A 25,114-nucleotide genomic window follows, 5' to 3' on the forward strand; every position below is an offset into this window, starting at 1 on the left:
TGTGTGTGCAATTGTCCACAGAGGCCAGAAAAGGGCACTGGATCTCTTAGGGCTATATTACAGGCAGTTGTGAGCCACCATGTGGGTTCTGGGAACTGAACTCTGGTCTTCTGAAAGAGCAGCAAGTGCCTGTAACAAAGAGCCATCTCTCCAGCCCTCTTTATTTTTGAGACAGGGCTTTTCACTGGCCTGGGGCTCACTGATTTGACAAGACTGGCTGGCTAGCAAGCGTAGGAAATCCTCCTGTCTTCTGTCTCCCAGTCACTGGGGTTACAAGTGGGTGCCTGCATGCCTGGTTTGTTAGGTGGGTGTTGGGGTTTGACATCAAGTCCTCATGCTTGCCTGGAAAATATTTATAGATTGGGCCCAGCTTGTGGTTTTGATGAGGCTGGTAACTTCTGACTGATTGACCAACAGCAAGAAAGTATTTTGTCTGCATTAAGTAATTTTTCATTATAAACAATGCTGTAGTAAAATGTTTTTTCCCTTCTTTTTATGTATATGCATATGGTGTAGATGTGTATGTACATTCGCTTGAACATGCAAATGTTGCAGATGAATATGACCAAAGTACACTGTAAGAAATTCTCAAAGGACTAATACAAATTTCGTATTTTTGTAAAACATGCGTATATATACTTGTGTGGGGGAATACATCTGTGGGGGCGTATGTGCACACGTGTATGCATGCTTGGGGAGGCATGGGACTATTTTGGAGGGAATCATTCTTGATTGCTCTTTTACGTTATCCATTGAGGCAAGGTCTCTCAGTCATACCTAGAATTTGCTGTATGACTAGTCTTGCTAGCTAGATTGCTTCTGGGATGCTCTGTCCCTGCCTTGTAGCTAGATTTATAGCCAAGTTGTCATGCCCACCTGGGAATCTGCACTCTAGTCCTCATGCCCTTAGACACAGAGTCATTTCTCCAGCCCAGATCTACTTTAATACAGACATATACAAACTTATGTGATTATATAAAATGTAGGATCCACAAATGAGAGAAAATACTTATTTGTCTTTTCGAGGCTGGTTTAATTCTCTTACTATGACTGTCTCTAGTTGTGCCCATTTCCCCACAAAAGACACCACTCCCTTCCTCTCAGTGGCTGAAGAAAACTCCATTTTGTATATGTGCCACCTTAGCCTATCTAGTCCTCTGTGTGGGACACCTAGGTCGGTTCTATAACTTAGCTGTTATGAATGGTGCTCCACTAAACAGTGATGTTCAAGTAGGTCTGATTGTCGACTCGGTGACCTTTGGGTGGATATCCAAGAATAGCCAAGTGCCATCTAGAAAGCCTGTTTTTTTATTTATTTATTTATTTTTAGGAAATGCCCATGCTAATTTCCGTGGAGGCTGGGCCGATTTACATCCCCACTAGCCATGTGTTCCCTTTTGTCTGTCTCGAAGCAGCAGCAGCTGTTACTTCCCCTTCACAGACAGCATTTGTGCTACGTCTTGGAGAGTGCCTTACAATGTATTTTGATCATACCCATCCCCATACTACTCCCCCTAACTCTTCCTAGATCTGTCCCCAACTCCTTACCTCCTAAAGGTGTGAATGTTGTTTTCTTGGAGGTGGGGAGGATTGGGTGAGTGGGGGAACACCCTCATAGAAGGGGGGGGTGGGATGGGGGTTTATGGACAGAAAATCGGGGAAGGGGATAACATTTAAAATGTAAATTAAAAATCCAATAATTAAAAAATAATTGATTTCAAAAAACAAGAACAAAACAAAATAAAAACTTAATTATATGGATGCCCCGTCTGCACATGCACTTGAGTGCCAGAAGAGGGCATCAGATCCCAGTACAGACGGTTGTGAGCCACCATGTGGTTGCTGGGGATTGAACTCTGGACCTCTGGAAGAGCAACCCATGCTGTTAACCACGGAGCCATCTCTCCAATCCTCAGTTGCTTGTTTTCTTAATGACTACCTTGCTGCCTAGGGCAATGTGGGCTCTCACAGTTTTTATTTGCGTTTCTCTGATGGTGATAAGGTTGAATTATTGTAAATGGTATTTAATAAGTTTATTAGTTCTTCCTATGACCCAGCCAGCCCTCCAGTAATAGAGACTGAGTCCTATTGATTTTTTCTAATCAACTTAGCACAATTACTAGGCAATTATCCCTAGTCTATTTTTGTATAGGCTAGACGGTTAATTCCCAGCTGCGCTCTCCAAGTTACTTGCTGTCTTAGTCTTTTTGAAGGCTGCCTTTTAAGCTTTGCGCAGTGGCAGTATCGTAGCCAATGAGGTTTATCCGAGGCTTGATTATTGCTAATTGAAAACTTGAAGGCTGCCTTTTGTTCCTTCAGCTTGTCCTCAGGATGCACTTCTCCCGGCCGTGTGCTTACAGCCAGTCTCCTCTCATGGCGGCTTCCTACCTCCTATTCTCTCTTGTTTCCTACCTGTGATCCCCAGTCTGGTATCGGAAGCCCCACCCACCTCTATTCTCCCCAGTAATTGGCTGTAGCCACTTTTATTTAACCAATAGCTTTAAATCGGGGAGCAATGTTTACACAACATCATTTGATGTATGAAAATGGGCTTGTGGGACTGCAGCTAGGTCTTGGGGGGCCGGTACTTAGCATTTGAATGCATAGCAGCTCCAGACCAAACCCTAGCATTGTACATTTCTTCCACAGTTATTGGGCTTCGTCACCAATGTTTCTTGTTTGGTTTTTTTTTTTTTTTTTTTTTTTGAGTTCTTTTTGTATTCAAACTGTGAATCGTCTATCCGATGTAGAGTGGTAGTGGCTCTCCCGTTCTGTACGCTTTGTTTCCCGAGCAACTAGAGTCTTATCCAGAAACTCCTTGCCTATTCTATATATTGAAAATTTCCCTACCTTCCCTTCTAAGCACTTCAACTTCTGGTCTTACATTAATGTCTTTGGTTGATGTGAGGCTGATTTCTGCCCAGGATGAAAAATGAGGGTTTACTTTAATCTTCTGTGTAGGGATATCAGATTTTCCTAGCACTGTTTCTTAAAGAGGCCATCTTTTCTCCACTGTGCATTTTTTTCATCTTTGTTAAATGTAAGGTGACTGCAGCTGCGAGGGTTTCTCTCTAGATCTTCTGTTTTGTTTCACTGATCTTCATCCCTCTTTCTGTTGCTATGGCTTTGTAAAATAACTTGAAATTTTATATGGTGATACCTCTTTTTGCCCGGCATTGCTTTGGCGATCTGAGGGCTTTCCAAATGAATTTTTAAGACTGTGTGTGTTTATTTTCTTTTTGGTTGTCTGTTTTTTTTGTTGTTGTTGTTTTTTTAGCTCAAAGGATAAATAAACTTTGAAAAATATTTTTTTCTATTTCACAGTATTGAAAGTATCTTTAGATTTATTGGTTTCATTTTTATTTTTCTACATGTGTGTGCGTCAGTGCCGTGTATGAGTAGGTGTGAGTAGGTGTGCCTGTGGAGGCCAGAAACGGGTATCATATCCCCTGGAGCTGGGAATTACAGGCAATGAACTACCTCATGTGGATGCTGGGAACCAAACGCAGGTTCTATTGGAGAGCAGCACATTAAGTGTTGAGCCGTCTTTCCAGCTACCCACTTTTACAATATTAATTCTTCCAACCCATGGGCATGAGTGCTTTAAACTTTCTATTGCTTTTTAAAACCAGCATTTCTCAGTTTTTAAGTGTGCCGCATCCTCTAATTTCCTTTTCTCTCTCCATGTAGTTTCTGTGAGTGTGGCGAATGCCATTCTACTCTTCGGATTGTTCTTCGTCATTTGAGAGGGTCCTCTCCTCCCTGTCTTGATTTAGTTTGGGACGGGCCTGTATTGTCAGCGCTTGAGAGGCAGGCGAAAAGGAGAGAGGATCGTCATAGATTCAAGGCCACTTTGTTCCAAGCCAGCAATGGCAATGTGGCAAGACCCTGTCTAAGTAAACAAACAAACAAACAAACAAACAAACAAACAAACAACCTGGTGAATGTTTCATTTTGTATTTGGAATCTATTTTCACAGTCTTCTTTTCTTCTTTACCTTCGTCCCTCCTTCCTTCCTTCCCTCCCTCCCTCCCTCTTTCCCTTCCTTTCCCCTCCTCTCCTCCCTCTATCCTTCCTTCACCCTTCCCTTCCTTCTTTGTTTTTGAAATAAGCTGTCATTACGTAGCCCAGGCTGACCTTGAACTTTAGTAATCACACTACCTCCGTCTCCAGAGTGCTGGGACTATAGGTATGCATTAGAGACCATACCTACTTAGAGACCGCCTGAAATCTATTGATAAGTGTGTGGTTGGCACTTAACAAGGCAGCAATAGGATTCAGCCTGAGAATCCTGGTACTCGAAGAATTCCACCATGGGTTTGATTCCCTGACAGAGACCATGCTGACTCACTGAGGATCTTCTCCAGCCCGCACCTTGCTGTTATCTTTCCATTTGACCAGTTCGATTTTGGGGGGCGGGGCATTCTATCTGTTGGTCTACTGCTTGACTGGAGAGGCAAGGGTAGGGAAGATACTTGGGTGTCTGCTTCTAGAAGCAGAATGGGAGACAGGGGAGGCTTACCTTTAATACATAGACTTTAGATCGATACCCTTGTTTCCCATCTGCCATCTTGGCATTCGTCTCTGGTACCCTCCCTGAGAGCCCAAGCTCCTAGTTTCCTGGCTGCAAGGGAGGCAGCATATAATGTTACCTTGTATGGACTTTGAGGCACTCTGTTTCAGCCATACCTGCATCCTGCCAGGAAGGTTTTTGGTGCAGCCTGGGGTCTTGTATACACACAAGCCCGTTTCCCACCTTCTCCTGAGCAGGCTCAGTTGTTTTTACTTTGCTAAGTGTTTTTCTGTTGCTTCTTGCTTTTGTTCTCTTCAAATTCGAAAAATTTGTTTACATTTCTGCGGGCGTTCATCGCTTCTACATCCTTTTTGTTGTCGTTTTTAATGCCTTTTAAGTCCCCGTGCTGTCATCACTTCAGTCGCATCTGGGAGGAATCAAGAACGATGCGTTCAGCCCGCCGCGTGGCTGGGACCCATCTGTGCTTTCTTTTCCGGCATTTCCGAATCATTTTGTGTTAGGTCTGTCAGAGTGATCTTTTATAGCAGCGAGCCTGATCTCTCTCTCGGGCTTTACATCCCCGGCTCCTGATGTTTTCTTAGGATGAAAGCCCAATGTTTCAACACTCGGAACAAGGCTTCATGAGCACCCCTGCCCTCTGCCTCCCCCACCCCGCCCCCAGCTCCTCCTAAATGATGCTTCTTTTCCCTTACTCAGCCATGCTGAATTTTTAAGATGCTGTTGCCCAGCCTGGAATCATATTCCCTCGTCTGCCCTTGATTTGGTTAACTTCTGCTCTGCTTCTATACCTATCTCTAACTTTCTGCTTCATGGTAGCATTTTCTACCTTCAGATCAGGTCTGGGTCCTCGCTAAAAATCCCAGTCTCTCTCTGCACCCAATTTTAAAGCTAAGCAATGGCAGGATGTCTGTGCCTTTTGCTATTCTAAGCACTTAGTGTCAGTGGTGAGTTTTACTGGAGGTGGGAGGAGAAGCTGGGGCTTCTGAGGCCAGGGAGTACTGGGAGCCTGTGTCCTTACCACAATGCTTACTTGCCGGTGAATGAATGAATGAATGAATGAATGAATGAATGAATGCACGCATGCATGAATGAGTGACTATGTACCCAGCCTAGGAAATAGAACACAGTGAAACTTGGAGATATCTTTCCATCTTACCATTTTTTCTTTTATTTTTGTGGTTGTAATACAATCAATTATACCATTTCTCCCTTCCTTTTCCTCCCTCCAAACCCTGTCTCTGTACATCCTCCATTGGTTTCTCTCAAATTCATGGCCTCTTTTTCACTAATTATTATGTACATGCGTGCATGTGCATGTACGCACACACACAGATTCTCTCTCTCTGTCTCTCTCTCTGTCTCTCTGTCTCTGTCTCTGTCTCTGTCTCTCTCTCTCTCTCTCTCTCTCTCTCTCTCTCTCTCTCTCTCAATATACCCTGCTCAGTCTTTACTTTAAATTGCCTTGAATGAGAACATTCAGTTCACATCCAGATGGGATCTGCCATGGATCAGGTAAATGAGCACAGAGTCAGCTTTGGTGGCTGACTGAACCTCTAAGCCCCATGCTTTCTGTAGTCAAGTTGAGTTGCAGGTCACCCGTGGCTCTGTTGTGCTTGGTCCCAGGCTGAGGGTCTGGTTCAGGGCTGCTCTCTGTGGGTTCTCATTCCAGCATAAGGCTGACTGAAGAACCTCAGTGTTTTGGGACTATTGTGTTGGCCCTGGAGAGCTGGAGGGAAAGAGTGCTACCATAAACACGAGCCCTCTTCAGAGCTTTGGATCCATGTGCCTTGTCTACTTATATGCCATGGGTAAAAGCAAGGCTCTTAGTCAAACTTAATATCCAAGGAGTTAGAGGCACGGGTGAGGGACCTTAATGGTGAGCATGTGTACAACAGTAGTAGAGTGAAGCACAGTGGGAGACACAGTGACTTCCACAGATGGTGATAACAACCCTGACAGAAGGACCCCCTGAGAGGACCCTTCATGATAGCCCAGAAGCTAAGCACCCAGCATTTCTAAATGCATACTTCTTGCCCCAGCTGGATATTACAGTAGGTGTCTATCCTGATTTCATGGTGCCATTGTAGGAAGGTCTTTATTTGTTTTGTAATTACCAAGTCTTTGAAATAAACTGACAATAGGAAGGTGTACACACACCATTTATCGCATCCCCACAGCACCAGAGCATTAGACTCAAGGAAAGAGCAGATAACCTACTTTTTCTATGGAATTTGAAGGGATAGGAGTTGAATTTCAGGGGCACAGGGAAGTGGATGAGTCTAGGAAAGGCTGGGGGAGGTGTCACACAGCAAGCTAGGATAACCCTGTGACGCAGAAAGCTCTCTCAGTTTCTGGCCACCTTTAATCATCTCTTCTTGGGCAGGTACCAGATCTCTAATGTCTTCTTCCTGTATAAGATCCCTCACCTGCACACTGAGGGCAGTGATGGGAAGAGAAGCTAAAAATTCCTTTATTTTCATTTGCTATTCACTAATGTAGATGGATGTAAACTCTCTCCAAAAAGACATTGTCTTGGAACTCTTACTACTTCTCAAGAGGTATAAGGTTTCCTGAATAACCAATTCAAAATGTGCCCAAGAAACTTACGTGGAGCAGCCATTTTATCCCCCCCCCACAGCATATTAAACAGTTAAGAACTGTTTCGTGCATGTATGTGTGCTTGTGTGTGTGCCCACATGCCTGCCTGTGTAAGGGCAGTGTGCATGTGTGTGGAGGCCAGAGGACAACTTCAGATGTCAGCCTTGGAAATGTCATCCACCTCGTTTGAGTCTGGGTCTCTTGTTGGCCAGGAGCTCACCAATTAGGTTAGAGAAGCTGGCCTTAGAGCCACAGGGAATCTTCTGTCTTTGACCTTCTAGTACCAGGTTTTATTTGGGTTCTGGGACTGAATTCAAATCCTTGTGTGCATGAGGTAAGTATTATGCTGACTGAGCTGCCTTTCCACCAAATCTTTCAGGCAATGCTATTGGATATAAATAAATACAAACTGCATATTTAAGCTTTTCTAACCCGGCTCTTTACCGTGACCTCTAAGTCCAGAGCAAGTAAAAAGCCCAGTTAAGCATACACACAAGACACTTCTCAGGGTTCCAAGGTAGAGTTTACATATGGAAGGGACAAGCTCTTTTCTTTAGCAATGAATATATTTAAGGAATCTGGAAGTGTAGCCACTTTGCAGGAACCTGGATGTATGTGCCATACGACTAGGGCAGATAGCAAATTGATATGATATGTCATATGTCTTATGATACGTCATAAGATACTGTACCGGAACCGAGGCATGCGGCCCTGCAGACAATCTGGGATACCCCATCACCCAGTCCATGCTGTGAGGGTGACGGCGCATGTTGGTTCCTGGTTAAGTGTTTATCATTGTCTTCAAAGAACACACACACACACACACACACACACACACACACACACACACACACACATTTTGAGAGAGAACCCCTGGGTAATGGGATGAAGGACGCTAGATTGCTTCTCCTGAGGGTAGTGTTTTCTGTCCCTGGTGAAACATGTATGGTCTGAGCTCCTCAGGCACACGGATGGAATAAACTCCCAACCCTTGTTTGCCCAGACAGAGATGACCAAGGTCACTCCCCACTCCCATTCCTGGAGGTGGCCTTGCAGCTTGGGAGTGCCTGTAAGGTGGGGGGTAGACAGCCTTTGTGGCTGACTGATTCAATCACACCAAGGTGTGTGGGAGCCCATGTTCCTTTTCTTCACTTAATCCAAATCATATTAAAAGCAAGACTCTCTCGGGGCCTCTGTTCATAATAAGTGGTTTATGCTGCTGCCTGGAACGGAGGGATTTGTTCGCTTTTCATTCATTCATTCCTCATCCTCCCTCCTCCCTTCTTCGCCGTCCCTCCTCGCCTCCTCCTGCACTCGTGGATGGCAGGAGAAGAAAAAGGAATAGATGATGAACAATTACTTGTTTAAGTAGATGGTTAAAATAATGATTAAAAAATAAAAGAGCTCCTGGCATAGATTTATTTATACCTCTCACACTCGTTTCCGAGCCCCTGGACTTCCAGGTTGAAGGAGGGATTATCAGGCCTGGTGAGCAGCTGTTGCTAAACCCTGAGTGCCCCAGCTGGGATTTCTACCTTGGAAATTCTAGCCTAACAGGGGCCTGGCTCTGAGAATGCAGGGACTCTGTAGAATAGTGGGGCAGGGAGAGCACTAGAAAAGGAGTCTTGCTTAATAGATTGTGTAGTCTAAGTCACCCATGGGCCTCCATTTTCCTGGCTACAGAGCAGGCAGGGTGGTTGTGGGCACCAGCTGGGAGAAAGTCCCAGGGAAACATTCTTCAAGCTGCTAGGCAGAGGACTTACAGAAGGCACCAACTTCACGATTACTACAACCCTTTCTCCTATGCAGAAGGCAGTCGGGAGCAACAAGGCATGCCCTTCCTACTTTTCTTCTGAGGGTGGAAGAATAGTGTGGTCCTGAAGGCAGGGGGAGGATGGCAGGGGACCAGAGGGTCCTGTGTCCTTTAGGAAAGTGGGTGATGACTCCAGCCTCAGGCAGCACGACTCCCTGAGGGGCCAGCTCTGGGCTACCACTTTGCCCACCTCTCTAGTCAGAGAAGATTGGAAACCCCTCTGCACGGTGCCAGTTCTCTCTGTGAGACAGTCACAAAGACTTGTCCCTGGGACGGGGATGCAAACAAACAGTCCAAAGTCCAGGGTCTGGCATGTGAGGAGAGCAGACCTCACTATGGGCCAGTCCCTTGCATCTGCCTCGAGCTACAATGTCTTGATTTCACTGTTATCTGCTTCCAAACATGACCATTCCGATGCCATGTTGGTAGAGCTTTGTCTCCTGGTCCTGTTTTCATTTCTTTCAGACACAATGAAGACGAATGAGTGTAGCCTGTGGCTCTTCCAATCTCCCAAGCCCTCTATTTCCGAAGTCTTATGTCTGGGTGGACGGGAAGACCGGGGCCATCATCCAATCCAGTCTGGGTGGACCGGAAGACCGGGGCCATCATCCAATCCAGTCTGGGTGGACCGGAAGACCAGGGCCATCATCCAATCCAATCTGTGTGGACGGGAAGACCGGGCTGTCATCCAATCCAGTGGCCAGCTTTGCAGCCCGCCTCGGCTCACAGGGTTCCTACGTAAGCTTTTCTAGCCAGGGTGGGTGTTTCAGAGTCTGAGTTTGGGAATGAGAAACTAGTGACTCCAGAATAGAAACACCCTCTTCAAGTGGGTTAAACTCCAGCCCTGACATTTAATTAGCTTCTTTTTCAGCTCCCACACTTGAAGCGTACCTGTTATTTCTTTTCTTTTACTCACAATACCCTGTAAGCCAGGCGCGTTTGCCTGAGCTCCGGAACCTCTCATCAGAAGTCAATCACTTTGGAAACGTGATAAACAGTTCTGCAAGCCTTCTAAGAGGATGGTGGCAGATTGGGGCTCAGGATGTGAGGGGCTTCCCCAGATGATAGTGAATCGAGGGAACATGCATAAGCTCCCACCCTTTGATTTATCCACCCTGTCCACATAATCTTTGATTAGGTCACTACTTCCCCAAGTGAGTTCAGGCATCGGTCTAATGGGCCCCTGGACCATTTGCTTCTGGAACACAGCAAAGACAGCATAAATGACCAGTTGATGGCAGCCTTGCGGCCCTGCCTGCTTGGGTGGTGAGAAGTTACCAGGACTACTGGGTGGGGGTAGGGCTAGGGGGAGGGTCATTCATGATCTCACAAGTGTTAAAGGTGGGGGCAGTGAGGGTGTGGGGGGGGGCAGAGATGGAGTACAATGAAAGAGAATGCAAAATCCTGGCTTAGGACTAGGCTGGGAAGGTTATGGTAGAGACAGTAGGGTAGGCAGCAGCGGGTGTGGGTGGTTGTGGGCAGTGTCCAGGCAGAGGATGCTGTATATGCTAATGTCCTGCTGCCACAGAAGCTTGGAGCCTACCATCAATAGGATGGTGTTTCTGACATCCATCTCTTGGTGCCACCATCCTGCTTGGCTCTTCCCCAGCCTGTTGGCCTCATCCCCCAATTCCTTTTCGTGATCTTCACTCACTTATCCAGAAACAGCTGGTGTCCCCATGGGCCCATGGTGTCAGGTCTTCCTTACCATAACTCTAGTCCTTCCCACATTTTCAACCAGTTTCCTTTCTGAAAGCCTCAATTTTACCACACTGGGTGCTCCCTGTCTTCACAGTATGCTCTGGAATTTTCTGTCTCTGAATCCAGGTTCTTTCCTGGGATTGCCCCCCCTTCTGCTTCAGTTCCCCTTAATTTGAGATCACTGACCTCTCCTACTCTGCCCTGAGTCATCCTGTCATTTTGGTGCGGCTATGTTTGCTTTTGTTATATGGGGCTGAGAACCAGGCCAGAGAGGTTGGTGCGTGGGGAGTCGGGGGGAGACACAGGACTGGAAGAAAGCATCAGATGTGAGGGAGGATGTATTGGGGGTTCTGAGATACTTAGGATCCAGTGCTAATGCTGCCATTTAGTGGTTGTCCATTCTTAAACATATTGTTCATGTTATTGAAGTCTTTTGTGGTATTGGAGTTTGAACCTAAGGCATTGCATATGTTGGGCAAACACTTTCTGCTGAGCTATATCTCTAGCTCTCGTCACTTCCTGAGTTTGAGACATAGTCTCACGAGGTTGTCCATGGTGGCCTCTCACTCACTCTTTATCCCAGGTAGTCTTTGAGCTTATAATCCTCATGTCTTGGCCTCTGTAATAGCTGGGATTTCAGGCCTGCATTTGTGGGTCAGCTTGAACCTTTTCAGTTCTAGTCTTTATGTGACCATAAGAGACCCTCTAGGGTGCCCTGTAAAGGTCAGTGATATTAATGAGCTCAGCAAAACTCATATAAATGAGGACATACATGAGCATAGTGATTGTATGTTTTAGGAACCACCGAACTAGAGATGGCTTTCTTGAATAAGCTTTATTTGATTCTTTTCATTACTCTGGGGAGCAGATTTAGACTCAAACAGCAGGAGACCTGGCATTCAAATGCTCGCCTGTCCCTTTATCCTCTGCTGAGATGGTGAGGCTTAGTAGAGTGTCTTTAAACTTCTTCTGAAGGTGAGGCCAATGGGTTGACCCACTCCTAGACCCTGGGCTAGCACAGTCTCCTGGTGAAGGGGCAGAGAGCCATGGCTGCCTCCCACACCTAACCTCCTTAGACCTACTGGGTTTCTTTCATTACAAACCTGGGCAATATTGTAGTTAGGAGATCACTCCTCACTAACATCTGAGATTCAGAAATTATGCTTGCTGTTTGATGCTCTGGAGTCACATGAGCCCACATACAGATTCCACACAGGTGATTTGTTAGCTTGAAACAGAGCAAATGGCTGAATCTTCAAGTCACGGTTTTCTCAGCAAAATTGGGACACAGATGTTCAGTGAGTACAATAAAACTCTGAGGCTTTTACCTGGCTCTCCAAAGTACTCCTTCATCCACTCAGTACTGCAGGAGCTGGGGAATGGACATCAAGTCTTGCCCTGTATTCTAGAGGAAGGAGGAGAAGGAAGCAGCTATGAAATAAAGTACATCAGGAAAAGGGCGAGCTTGAGATGCTGGCAGGCTGGGAATGTACACGACAGCCAGTGGGGAATGCGTACATACATCCAATGAGAGATGACGTTTGGACCAGGTGGCCTAGCTGTGGACTGGGGTAGAGTGGTTGGAGTCTGCATGTATTTGGAAGGTAAAAGCTACAGGGTCTCACAACAAGTTGGATGTGGAGAGTGAGAGAAAGAAGTTAGAGATGATATCAAAGGTTGGAGTGAGAGCAGTTGGAAGGACAGAACGTAAGGGAGCATTTGCTTGGTGTCAAGTGCTCTCTCAAAGGTAACAAATGTGTCCCAAACAAAACTGATCTCACTCACAAGAAAGACTGCTTTAGTCAACATTCCCCCACACTTCACCCTCTCCACTGTTTACAACCACGACCTATCACAGCCAGCCAAGAAAATGTTGTATTGACTCACTGTTCAAGAAGACAGGGATTTTTTTTCCCCTTAAGTCTGTCTCTCAGTCAGTTGGCAAGGCTATTAGGAGGGTAAGGTTAGGTAATACTGTTTCTTGGACAACCCCAGAGGGGTTGTCATGGCTTTGAATGTGAAAGGCCTTTTGTGAGTTTATGTTTTCAAAAGTTGGTCCCTAGATGACAACTTTGGTAGGTGGGGCTCACCTGGAGGAGGTAGGTCTCTGGCAACACTTGGGCTCACAGTATCTGCCTTTGCTCTCTGATTCCCATCCTGCATGAGGTCCAGGTCCTCAGCCATACACTCACAACCCCAGGCTCTTGAGGTTGGCTGAACCATTGGAAACAGTGAGCACAAACCATGTATTTTTTCCTTCAATTTATGTTGTCAGACTTCTCATTGCAGCAACTGTAAAAAACAAACAAACAAACAAACAAAAAAACCAAACCAAAACAAAACAAAAACCCACAGGGCAGAAGCTGCTTGTGGATTGGATGATAAGGAGAGAGGTGTTAGGTTCTTTCGTACACATATAGGTTAGCGTGTCTTTCACAGGCATGCTTCTGTGGGGAGTGATGGACAAGCGTTTGAGCTTGAAGAGGAAAAGACTCACAGACAGTATGAGTTAGCTTTTTCTGTATATATCTTGTTGTTGTTGTTGTTGTTACTATTATTACTGTGTGTATATATGATATGTATATGTGAGGGCACATGTGATGCTCAGAGGACGTCGTGGAGTCAGTTCTATTCTCCCGTTTCTACATGGGATGTGGGGATCAAACTCAGGTTTCCAGGCTTGTGGGCTATGTTCTAGCCACTGAGTCATCTTACTTGCCTTGTTTATTCTTCAAATGTTTTCAAGCTTAACCTCCTGTGTATCCTGGAGACCTTTTGTCTACACTTCGAAAACACTTTGCTACTTAACGAATTTATGTCTGGGTGTATATAAACTTTGGCCAGTTTTGTGGTTGAAGACATCAGACTACGGGAGGCAGAAGCTCAGCGTTATGACCTCGGTGGTGAGGTCAGATAGTCAGTGGCACAGAAATCGTTTAAATTAAGCTGAGTGGATGATGGAGGAGGTGGTAGGGGATGAGATCAGTGCACATTGAACGGAGGCCAGGACCAAGGGCAGAGCCCAGGACTGTCATGGCTGACCTGACTTCTGAGCAGTTTCGGTGTGTGGGTCTCCATCTGGGATTCAGGGCTCCTGGAAGGAACCCACAACATCCTCAGAATCACCTGACCTGTCTCTTGGGCATCTGGGGTTTGGACAGTGGCAGAGGAAGTTGCTCTCTGAATTAGAACTTTGTGTTACATACTTTAAAAGTTGAGAGACAAACAAACCAAATTAAAAACAATACAGCATCCTACTTTCACAACATAAATCCCTTCTTTCTTCTTCTGAAAAAGAAAAAAACTATGACTATTTCTTTTAATTTTATCTTTATTTATTTGCTTATTTTATGTGGGGGTGTTTTGCCTGCATGTATGTCTGTGCATGAAATCAGTGCCTCGTTTCTGTGGAGGCCAGAAGAGGGCATCAGATCCCCCCGGAACTGGAGTTACAGATGGTTGTAAGCAGTCATGTGGGTTCCGGGAATTGAACCTAGGTCCTCTTTGAGAACTGCCAAGTGCTCTTACCCACTGAACTGTCTCTCCAGCCCTCAACTCTCTGCCTTTTAAACGTCTCTCACTGGTTTCTGAGTCTTTCCTGCTGTATTCCTTAGTTGATATTTGACAACTCCTCATTTGAAAAAAAAATATGTAGGCAAAAGCCTGTTTTCCAATAGTTCGCCTTGCTTGCTGCCCATTGAGTGAACTGTATGCATGCTGTCCCTTGTTCAGAGGCCTGGCTGGCTGTTGAGTCCAAACAGATGATACATATTTGAGGAGATAAATGTGTTTGCCCTTACTGGAGCTTTACCCCTGGCTTCAAATTCATGATCAACCGTGCTCATTTCTCCCTGCACGTGACAGGACAGTTGGAAGACCACTGGGGCCCCTCAGTGAAGGAACTCAATGTTTAGGGATGCCTCATCTAGATTGAAATAGAGACCAGAACTTTTTGATAGGCGAGCATTCCGTGAAATGAAACCCTGGAAATAAAATACGTCTTGCACAATTAACAAGATGGACAGATGGGGACAGGAACAGAGAACAGTCACCCAGAGTCTCGGACTGAGTGTAGTTTTTATTGAAATGGGCCAGAGAACTGTTTGGCCCAGGATGACATAAGCCTTGGTGTGAAATCCGAATGTCACCTTCTCAGGCCACCTGGGGGGAAATGACTCGTCACATTGTACCACTCTCGGCTTCAACTTTGAGACTGTTCCGTGTAGTCTGACGTTGAGGATGGGTGCAGTAAGAATGAAATGTTAGGGTCTATCTGCTGTCTTGCCTAAGTTCGCCTACCACTCACAGATACTGACAGACACCCTACTTACGGGATCTGTGAACCCCAAGATGTATGTCACTTGGAAGTGCCACATACTGGTGCCTACCTCTCATCTGCATCCGTCAGGGATATCTGAGAGAGCCTGACTGCAGTGAGACTCCCTCCTCTGCCACATGAGCCATCTGTCTCTGGCGCTGGTGTCTGAACTTTCTTTCGTGTTGGTGTCCCTTGTTTGTCCATCTAATGAACACCTTAGTCTCCAGCAACCCATATTAGAGCCCTCCTGAACGACTCGCCGCGTGCAAATCCTAGTAGGCGTCTCCCTGATACAGGAGATGGCCAACCACATTCATTAGCGAGTATTTGCCTTCTAGCTTCTGCCAGCTTTGCGCTGGGAATAAACCGCTAATTATGTTCACAATCATCAGATTACCTGTGAGCTTTGTAGTCAGTTTAAAGCCTCTGCCATCAGGGTTCATTTCCTCCCCCCCCCCCCCCAACCCCGTGACAGTCACAAGCCTCGAGCTGCTCTCCTGGTTCATTTTTAACCAAGCAGTGACAAGCAATTTTTGCTGAAAGGTTGGCATGTGAAAGTTTCAAGCTGCCTCTTGGAGAACCTGTACTCTCTCTCATTCATTTTTTCTACCTCAGTAGAGGCTGAGAAAATGATTAAAAACAAACAATTAGGGGACCAGGGAGATGCCTCACTGGGCAAGCTCGTATGGAAAACAGAGTCCAGCTCTCCAGCACTGTTGTAAATGCCCAGTGGGAATGGTGCCCATAACCACTCCCATATGGGAGGTGAAGACCCCAGCCTCAGACCAAGTTGAACTGTCTAGCACGTGCACATAAGCACCTGCACACATATCCCTCACATATGCACATATGTGTTTGTGCATCACGGGCACACACCCGAATTCGCAGTGCATGTACAGGCACATGCAAATAAGCCTAACAACTAGCCAACTAAAACCCAAGTTTTGTTCTTTCAGCAGTTACTTAGGGCTATGGAGAGTTATGGGACACTCACTGCTCATCCCCAGCCTCAGGCTGCTCTCTATTTTCTTGGGAAATACAGGGAAAATAATTTTCTTGGGAAAAAAGCAGCCAGGAGAAAAGCCTCCTGATACCTCTGTGTGCAGAAGCCTCATACTTAGAGAAATGTGTTTTAGGAATTCGGTTCTGTGAGAGGGGACATTTTCTTTTTCCTCCCTGAAAGGACTATGTTTTTGTCAGAGACTGGGTTGGCATACCTTTTGTCAACTTTAGCTTTCAGTGCCATAGCTTTTAGAACTTAATGGGTAAATTTAAATGTTGAATTCAAAGGAGGCATAATATGGAGAGCAAAGTATGGAGGAGATAGTTGAACAGCTGCGAGGCCCCTTTCTTTCTGACTAGCCAAGCCTGGGAGTTTAGCTGCTTTGCCAACACACAGGCATAATGCGACCATCTTCTGCCAAGCTATACGGAAGTACAGACCTACTGGCATAAAGAGAAGGAAGCTGATCTTCGTGCAGAGCCCGGGGCAAAGTGGACCAGCCTCTCTCTATTGAATTACTCACTTCTCAGCATTAGGTAAGTCCCCAGGCCAGGTCAGACAGTGCATGGCCTCCAGCAGCAGCCAGCAAGAATTTTTGATGAGGACCGTTAGGAGGGGCTGTGTCTGCCCAGCTCTGTTCCCACCTGCCTGTACTAATCCCACTGTCAGACTACACTTACCCTCCGGAGGTAACAAATTCTATTAGCTGCCGACAGTAATGCTCTCATACCTGTGCCTATAATCACCTCCCTCCCGCAAGCGGATTAAGTAAAAATGCACGCGAAAATGCATCAGCCTCAAACCCGGTGTCCCTCTTCACATGCAAATGTAATCAATAGACACCAAGGTGATTTGCATAATGGAAAAAGGGAAAGGAGTCTTTTTGTAACGCGGCTTTTGGGGGTGAGAACTTAAAAACCTCATGTGATCCGATGGCAATGCAAGCTGTCTAGGTGTCTGGCACAGTGCATATCCCGATGGCGCTTCACAGCAAGCAGTTACTGTGAGATCCAAGGCATGACCCCCCTCCCACCCTTATTCAACTCCTCTCTTGCTCCAGCCCCTCAACACATCATGCTCAGGTGTCAGTCTGCATTTCACTTTGAGGATACCCTCCTTACAAGCTCGAGACCAGAAAAGTACCGCCCCTCACTTCCGACCCAGGAGCTTAATCTTGATACCATTTAACCACCACAGTCTGCCATCGTTCAGTTGGAGAGACCGAGGCCTTAAGCAAAGGGAAGATTGTCTATATCAACATAGGCTGCAGAGTTGAACTAAAATTAGCCAGTCTGAGGCAGGGCGCGCTAATTGTCAGAACGACCTATGTACATCATGGCCCTCACAGAGCTGGGAATCTCTTAAGAGATACGTGATGCCAAGTGACTCCCGGGACAAGGCTTGACTGCTAATTCTCTGGCAAGGCCTAGAGAGTTCCAGATGCTAGGGAGGGTATAGCTCTTGCCTTAGGGGACTCTATGAACTGAGATTGGTGTTTTTTTTATTTATAAGAACCCTTTGTACTTTGGAAACATATTTAGGGTTCTTTCTCATACAATTGCAATTGTGTAATGGTATGTTAATCAAGAAAATAGAAAACGACAGAAAATACCATGAACGTACATACACACACACACACACACACACACACACACACACACACAGAGAGAGAGAGAGAGAGAGAGAGAGAGAGAGAGAGAGAGAGAGAGAGCGCTAGTAGGGGGATCAGTAGCAGCCTAGTTGTTTATCAGCAGATGAAAATAGATACTGAGAATTTGGTAAGTATACACACTAGAATTTTATTCAGCTGTAAAAAAAGAAAAACAACCAAAATGGTTCTTCAGGAAAATGTATGGAGATGGACGGTGGGAATCAAGGGAATCAGAAAGGAGACATGGATGTTCTCTCAGGGTAGACTCCGGCCCACAATGGTTATGTGCATGAAGAGATGTAAGCATGGTTGAGTGTGGGGGTCAACTATAACTAGAAATGAGACCATGAGAAGGAAAGAGAGGAATTGAAGAAAGGAGAGGGTAATGAACACAGGTGACATGAAGTCAGAGAGGAAAGTTGGGGGCTGGGGAGAAAGGGAACAAGGGTTCCTGGGATGCTCAAGAAGATGGAGGAGAATCAACAAACCAGACCCCATTTGAGAATGAAACCTAATGAAACATACAACACTATGTATGGTAATTTTAAAAATGGCATCTTAGAAGTACAGACTGAAATAGCCATTACTGCAAAATGGACGAGGGGAGTAGATTAGATCAGACAATGGGCACCACGCTTCGAGCAGATTTGGGAAATAATTTTGAGTGCTCTCCTGCACAGTTGGGACTATCTTCAACAATAATTTGCACCTCACATTAGAAAATGTGCTTTGAATGCTGTCGTCATGAAAAACGTAACGTAATGGCTGTACTAAGCATCGTGATTGATCATTGAATAATGTATCTATGTATCCAAAGGTGTTGCCCTTTATATGTTCATTTGTAACCAATTAAGTAGAAAAAGAAAATGAAATAAGAAACAAAAATAGCTTGTAGATGTGATATAATAATTTTTTGAACTCACAGGCCATTCCTAGACAGTCTTCCAATTTGTGGAGGTCACAATGACTCTACTGGGGTGGAGACACCTTTTGTGTTGGAGGCAAAGATAGGAATAGAATCTGTAGTCTGGTTTGGTTTGGAAGCTTAGACAATAGATAACCACATGGTGAAAATATCCTCTCAAATAATGTCCCTCACAGATTTTATCTAAGAACTGGGACTCATGAATAGGATAGCACTCCAAACAGGAGGATGTCCAGAGGGTTCTTTTCAGTCTGAGGACAGTGACATTTTATCCTGAAGGAAGAAGTAAGATTAAGATATATTTCTTGGCTGACTCTAAGCAGCATCTGTTTTATTTAGGCACTACAGGAGAATCCTAGTTATGTACCTACTTAACAGAGGGCTGACGGAGGAGCACGAATTGAAGGCCAGACTAGTCTATGCGGGTAGTTCCAGATCCATCTGAATGACGTGGTGAGACCTTGCCTTAAAACATACACTCTGTCTCCTTTTAATGCTCACAGACTCACAAACACCAAACCCCAGTTGACTCCTTAGTTGGTTGTGTCCGGCTGAAACTCAGTGAGAAATGAGTTACAGAGGCTGTGGAGGGAGAGGAGAATGAGGAGGGAGAGGAAGGAGAGGAGGGAGAGGAGGGAGAGAAGGGAGAGGAGGGTGAGGAGGGAGAGGAGGGTGAGGAGGGTGAGGAGGGAGAGGAGAGTGAGGAGGGAGAGGAGGGTGAGGAGGGTGAGGAGGGAGAGGAGGGAGAGGAGGGAGAGGAGGGAGAGGAGGGAGAGGAGGGTGAGGAGGGTGAGGAGGGAGAGAAGGGAGAGGAGGGTGAGGAGGGAGAGGAGGGTGAGGAGGGTGAGGAGGGAGAGGAGGGTGAGGAGGGAGAGGAGGGTGAGGAGGGAGAGGAGGGAGAGGAGGGAGAGGAGGGAGAGGAGGGAGAGGAGGGTGAGGAGGGTGAGGAGGGAGAGAAGGGAGAGGAGGGAGAGGAGGGTGAGGAGGGAGAGGAGGGAGAGACATCGAGATTAACACAGGAAAGAATCCAGTTGAGAGAAAGAGTAGACACTCCCACACGTGGTAACATGTAAAGGACAGCCCTCAGTCACCAAACTGTGAGAAGGAAAGTATTGTGTAAATGACCCCAAAGGGTCACTGTTCTCAGGGGCCCAGGGCAGCTGAGCCTTGGACCTTCCTAGCTCTCTGGTCCACTTTTATGCTTATCATTTCTATTCCTTAACACCCGCCCCCCCACTACCACTCTCTGTGTGTCTCTGGCCCAATTCTTGGCTCTCTGACATAAAAATTATGAGCAGGTGCCTTCTGGACTCTAATTCTTGCCTATAGCGGGACCACATCTAAGGTACGTTTTGTTTTATTTGTGAGAAAGTTCTGGATACAGAAACAATGTTCATCTCTACTAGCTCTGTTTTGACACAGTCAAGACGTCCTTTTTTAAAGAGCCACATTAAAACAAACATCTTGAAGTGAGACAGAAGGGCTATGAGGCTAGAGAGATGGGGAAAGACTCACAACTGTCATTTCTGAGGCGGGCATAGAACTTGGCTCAGAGCCTAAACCCAATGGCGAACAATAACAGTGATTCGCCGCCATTTATTAAGTGGCTATTAAGTCGCAGAAACCATGCAGAAGATTAGGTACAGATTTAATGTGCCTTCCCCTCATAAAATCCGGGGTCTCATGTTCATTACTCTCCCTGAATCATGTTTTAAGAAGCAAACTCTAGCAGCTGAGGTGGTTAAACAGGAGTTCCTGTCTCGCTGGCATTTTCTCGAAGAGCAATTGAATTCAATCCCCACAGTAAGTCACCCAAGTCCCCTCCTACACTGAGCCCCCTACACTTTGCAGCCTACTTGAGTACCTTCGCACTTGCAATTACTCCAGAGTGCTCCCTGGGGATCCCAGCAGTGCTTTTCCAGCTCTCTCCCCACCCCCACTTGGCTCTCTCTCCCTTCCCTGTCACCAGGAGAACAGACAAACCACTCTTGGGCCAGGCTTCATTTCTCGTGAACGTTTTGTTCCACAGGTTCTTCAGGGCAATGTCAGCCTGAACTACCAGAAGGCTGGGAGCTCTGTCCTCTGTCCTCTAGTCCTCTCTGGATTCTCACCCTCTTCCCTTGCATTCTTCCTAAGTCACACCATAAAAACACAGAGAAGGAGTCTGGCGATATAAAAGTTCTTGAAGGACCAGGATGAGGAAAGGCCAGCAGAACTTCCTGGGATAGTTTGGAATGTGGATAGGGAAAGCTGGATGGAGACTGGAAATGCTAACATGTACGGAGAGGAGGGGAGAAGAGAGGTAGAAGAGGAGAGGAGGGGAGGAAGTCAGGGAGGAGAATGGATGGGGAGAAGGAGGAGGTAGACAGAGACAAGAGGTGGCAGGATGAACTTGGGAGAGAAACAGAGCATCCCTAGATCCAGACACCAGAGCTGTCACCATGCTGCTTCTCTCATTTTCTACCACCCAAAGCAAATCACACCAGGATAGGCAAGTCTAGATTCAAAGGGTGGGAAGAGTCTGCCTCCTGAGGAGATTTGCAGTCACACCAGAAAAGGCCTGGTCTCAGCATAGGGTGGAGAACCAGCCATTTTTGATAGCCTCACTCTGAGCTGACCAGGACTTCCACTGCAACTAACCTTCATCAGTGTCATCTGCGGCCTGCCTCTCTTGGAGCAGACCTCATCCTTGGTGTGCCTGTCTTTGGATTGCTGAGGCCACATAAAGTAAAGACCCAGCTAAAGCAGTTTCCTGAGGATCCTCTCAACCTTGTTATCTTTAATATCTTAGCAAGATCCTCCTCCCCCACCCTACCCTTGCTTCTTATCTGACCACATTTTAAAAAATATTGTTTCGTATTCCTTTCCACGGTGTGTTGGTTGTAAGGCTTCAGCTGTCTCATTTGGAGTAATCTTTAGTCCCTTCTTCAGCATAGCAGCTGTTACATGTGTGTGTGTGTATGTGTGTGTATGTATGTATGTGTGTATGTGTGTGTGTGTGTCTGTGTCTGTGTGTATGTGTGTGTCTGTGTATGTGTGTGTGTGTCTGTGTCTGTGTGTATGTGTGTGTCTGTGTGTGTATGTGTTTGTGTCTGTGTGTGTCTGTGTGTGTATGTGTGTGTATGCACGCATGCACATGTGTGTGTGCCTATGATATGTACACATCCCATGCATGCTGGCCAGAGGAGGACATTGATTACTCTTCTTTATAGTAGCTCTCTGCCTCATTTCCTTGAGACAGAGTCTCTCACTGGATCTGGAACATTTCTTGACTAGGTTGGTAGCCTTCAAGCCCCAGAAACCCCCACCCCCACCCACATCCAGTACTGGTGGTTCAGGTAGGCAGAGTCACCCCTGAGCTTTTACCTGGGAGTCAGGGATCCTAAGACAGGTGCTCATGGCTACACAAAGGGCATTCTTACCCACCAAGCCATCTCACCAGCCTGGGCAGTAGTCTTAAGTAAAATCTCCGTTGCTGACCACCCAGGTGAACTATCCTCTTTTCTTACCCACCAACTGCCTCTCTTCACTGTGGCTCTCTGACTCTCTGTGGCTCCTGAGCTCTCTCTAGCTATGGCATCAAGGCTTTGGAGGCTTCTATTTTGACTCCAGTCACATATTCTAGATGGTTCTAGATCTTCCGGCTGGACTCTTGTTTGAATAGTTGCTCGTTCAGGACCCTTACATGTGCTCCTGGAGATGGTGATAGACCATAGACCACTCACAGCAGTCTGTTTGTGTGCAGCCTGGGTGTGGATCTCATCATCTGGGTAGTTTTTACAGTAGCCTTTCTGTCCAAGCACCACTACAAAAAGACCCATTACTGTAAGGTCCCGACTGTATCCCCTTCCCAGTGTCATCAGTACTGTGAGATCCTGGGTCTGACTCAGCTTTTTCCTTCAGGGCTGTTAATACCTCTTAGCTGGGAAAGAGTTCTGATGAACCAAGCCTGACATTTTGAAAGTCTGAGATTGGTAATTGTTTTTAGGCTGTGTGGAAGAGCATCTCTCTTCAGCTTGATTACCTCTACTCAAATCCCAACCTCCTCCAAGATCCCTGGGCCTGAGAGACATTTGTCACAGAAACCACCACAGGGAGGTCAAGACCTTGGAAACCAGACTCTGCAGACATTGCATTTCTCGGAATGTGTAGGCTGCCAGGAGGTAGGGGGTCCTTATAGAGTCCTGAAAAGGGGTCCAGAAACTCTGGGGGGAGAGGGCATATGGGTGGACTTCTGGGAATTTCCTAATCTTTTGAATTTGTGTGGAAATTTGCTGGCAACCTTTCTCATGGGAGAAGAGCAGGTATTTTTTTTTTTCCTTTATTGGGTTTCTAATAAGGTTAAGAATCAGCAAGGAGCTGCAGAGTTGCTCGTTTAAAACTAAATGATTTAGGTCTGGAAAGATGGCTCAGAGGTTAGCAACAGTGGCTTGGTTGCTTTTCTGGAGGATCTGCGTTTGATCTCCACCATCCACATGGAAACTAAGAACTGTCCATAACTCCAGTTCCAGGGGATCTGACACCCTCTTCTGTCCTCCCCAGGCACTGCCTAGATACATATTCTGGGGAGAACAAGAGAAGAAAGTTTATCTCCAGTAACTTTTGTTTTTGTAATTGCATCTGTAAATAATACTATTTCTGTAAATAACACTGTGTGCCATACATGCTGCCTTGTTCAGCCCATATGAATGGCTCACTGGGGTAGGTACTAACATTCTCATTTTTACAGATGAGAAAATGGGGACTTAGAAAGGTCAAAGTGACTTACTTAAGGTTACACAGCTAGTAGTGGTAGTTACAGAGCTAGTAATGGTGGTTACACAGCTAGCAATGGTGGTTACACAGCTAGCAATGGTGGTTACGCAGCTAGCAATGGTGGTATCAACATACCCACCTGGAGAGTTGGCTCAGCAGTTAAGGTCACTCTTTGCTCTTGCAGAGGACCCAGGCTCTGTTCCCAGCACACACACGGAAACTCACAACTGCCTGTAACTCTAGTTCCAGGGGATCTAACTTGTCCTTTGACTTCTATGGCACAGACATGAAGGCAATACACATATATACACACAGACAAAACACTTGTACACACAGGATTAAAATAAATGAATTGGGGGGTTGGGGATTTAGCTCAGTGGTAGAGCACTTGCCTAGCAAGCGCAAGGCCCTGGGTTCGGTCCCCAGCTCCAGGAAAAAAAATGAATTGGAAAAACAACTAAAAAAGAGGTACCCTCCTTCAGAAGAGAAGCACACGAAGTAAGGGAACCTAATCAAAAGCAAAGAAAACCTTTCTCCACAGCTGACTGGAAGATGATAACTAGGGATGGTAACAATTTCATGTTTTGATTTATGGTCCACAACTCTTTCCCCTGGTACTGCCGTGTAGACAACTGTGTGCTAGCCTTGCCAACATCCTGTGAAGTACATGGTAGAGACAGTTCCTGCAGTTTGCAGTGAGGCAGACTCTCCTGCACTCTGCCCCGAGGAGGAGCAGCTTCGTCAGTCTACTCTGCCCCATTCCGGGTTTTGTGCCTGTAAGCTACTGGACTATGGGCTTCAGGAGGCTCAGGCTGGAGACGTAGGAGCTCAGCTAGCATTGGCTGAAAGCAGAAGCCTGGACTGAGGGCCTCTGAGAATCCCTCTGGCTCCAGTGTTTCATAATTTAAAAACTGTCAGCATCTGTTGGAGAATTCTGTGATACGTTGTTTTGGGCTTTCTGCCCACACCACCTTTCCTTATGAAAGAAGAAAGAAAAAGTTTGTGTTACCACTTGAGTTAGCATTAAGAAAAAAAAAAGATATACTCGGATCCAATGGCAGGGAAACTCATGGCCATGAGGAACAGTGGAAAACACAAATGGATCATAGAGCCACCAGGGCCCACGAGGCAGATTCAACACTTGCCTTGGGGGTGTTCGGGAGCAAGCTACTGGCCTACTGATCTATGTAAAGGCTACATTGCAGTTTGTGGAGAAGTATGTGACAGGGCCAGGCCAGGGAGACAAATGAAGCAGCTAGAGTTCTAATCCTAGAGGGTTCCCCTCTCAGAAGGGTGGGAAGGCAGGGTCTTCTCCTGGAGAAGCTTGAGTTACTGGTCCCATCACTGTGACAAAATACTTAATGCGAAGAAAGGAAGAAGGGGATGGCGAATCAGCTTGCCTCCATGTTGGACTTGAAAGGTGTCTTATAGAGTCAAACTAGGTTCATTTCTGTTTATGATTAAACCTGTTTCTCAAGGATTGGGCTATGTCCCACCCGTAACCTCAACTGCAAATGGTTCTGTGCTGCCTGCTCCAGGAAACGGCAACCATGCACTTGTTTCAAAGGTTGCTATGACCACCTTGTTAAGACTATCTTGCTATGGCCTCCCTGCAGCCATGTCTTTGTTTCAGGAGGTTTTTATAAGCAACTTGTTATGCTTCATTCTGCTTCTGCCTATTCGCCTCCCCAAATCCCCTACCCCGAGCTATGAAAACTCTTACCTTTCCCATGTCCAATGCTGATCTTTTGTACCTGGCCATAAGGAGAGACAGCCTGTGTACATGAACACAAAATATTTCTTTAATTAATTTGGC

General features: G+C 46.1%; 1 long non-coding RNA gene and 1 pseudogene across 1 annotated transcript in view; both read left to right on the forward strand.

Annotated features, from left to right (window-relative positions):
* The first annotated feature begins 2,224 nt into the window (after positions 1-2,224).
* Positions 2,225-2,298, forward strand: LOC120094541 (U4 spliceosomal RNA; annotated as a pseudogene).
* A 14,026-nt stretch (positions 2,299-16,324) lies between these two features.
* Positions 16,325-25,114, forward strand: part of LOC134480047 (uncharacterized) — a 71,179-nt gene continuing 62,389 nt past the window's right edge. Inside the window, exons 1-2 of the long non-coding RNA XR_015627249.1 lie at positions 16,325-16,503; positions 18,883-18,996. This is a non-coding gene — a long non-coding RNA (uncharacterized LOC134480047). The remainder of the gene's footprint in view (positions 16,504-18,882; positions 18,997-25,114) is intronic.

Source organism: Rattus norvegicus, chromosome 8, assembly GCF_021556685.1.
Source record: "Rattus norvegicus strain SHRSP/BbbUtx chromosome 8, alternate assembly SHRSP_T2T, whole genome shotgun sequence".
Classification (NCBI taxonomy): Eukaryota; Metazoa; Chordata; class Mammalia; order Rodentia; family Muridae; genus Rattus; species Rattus norvegicus.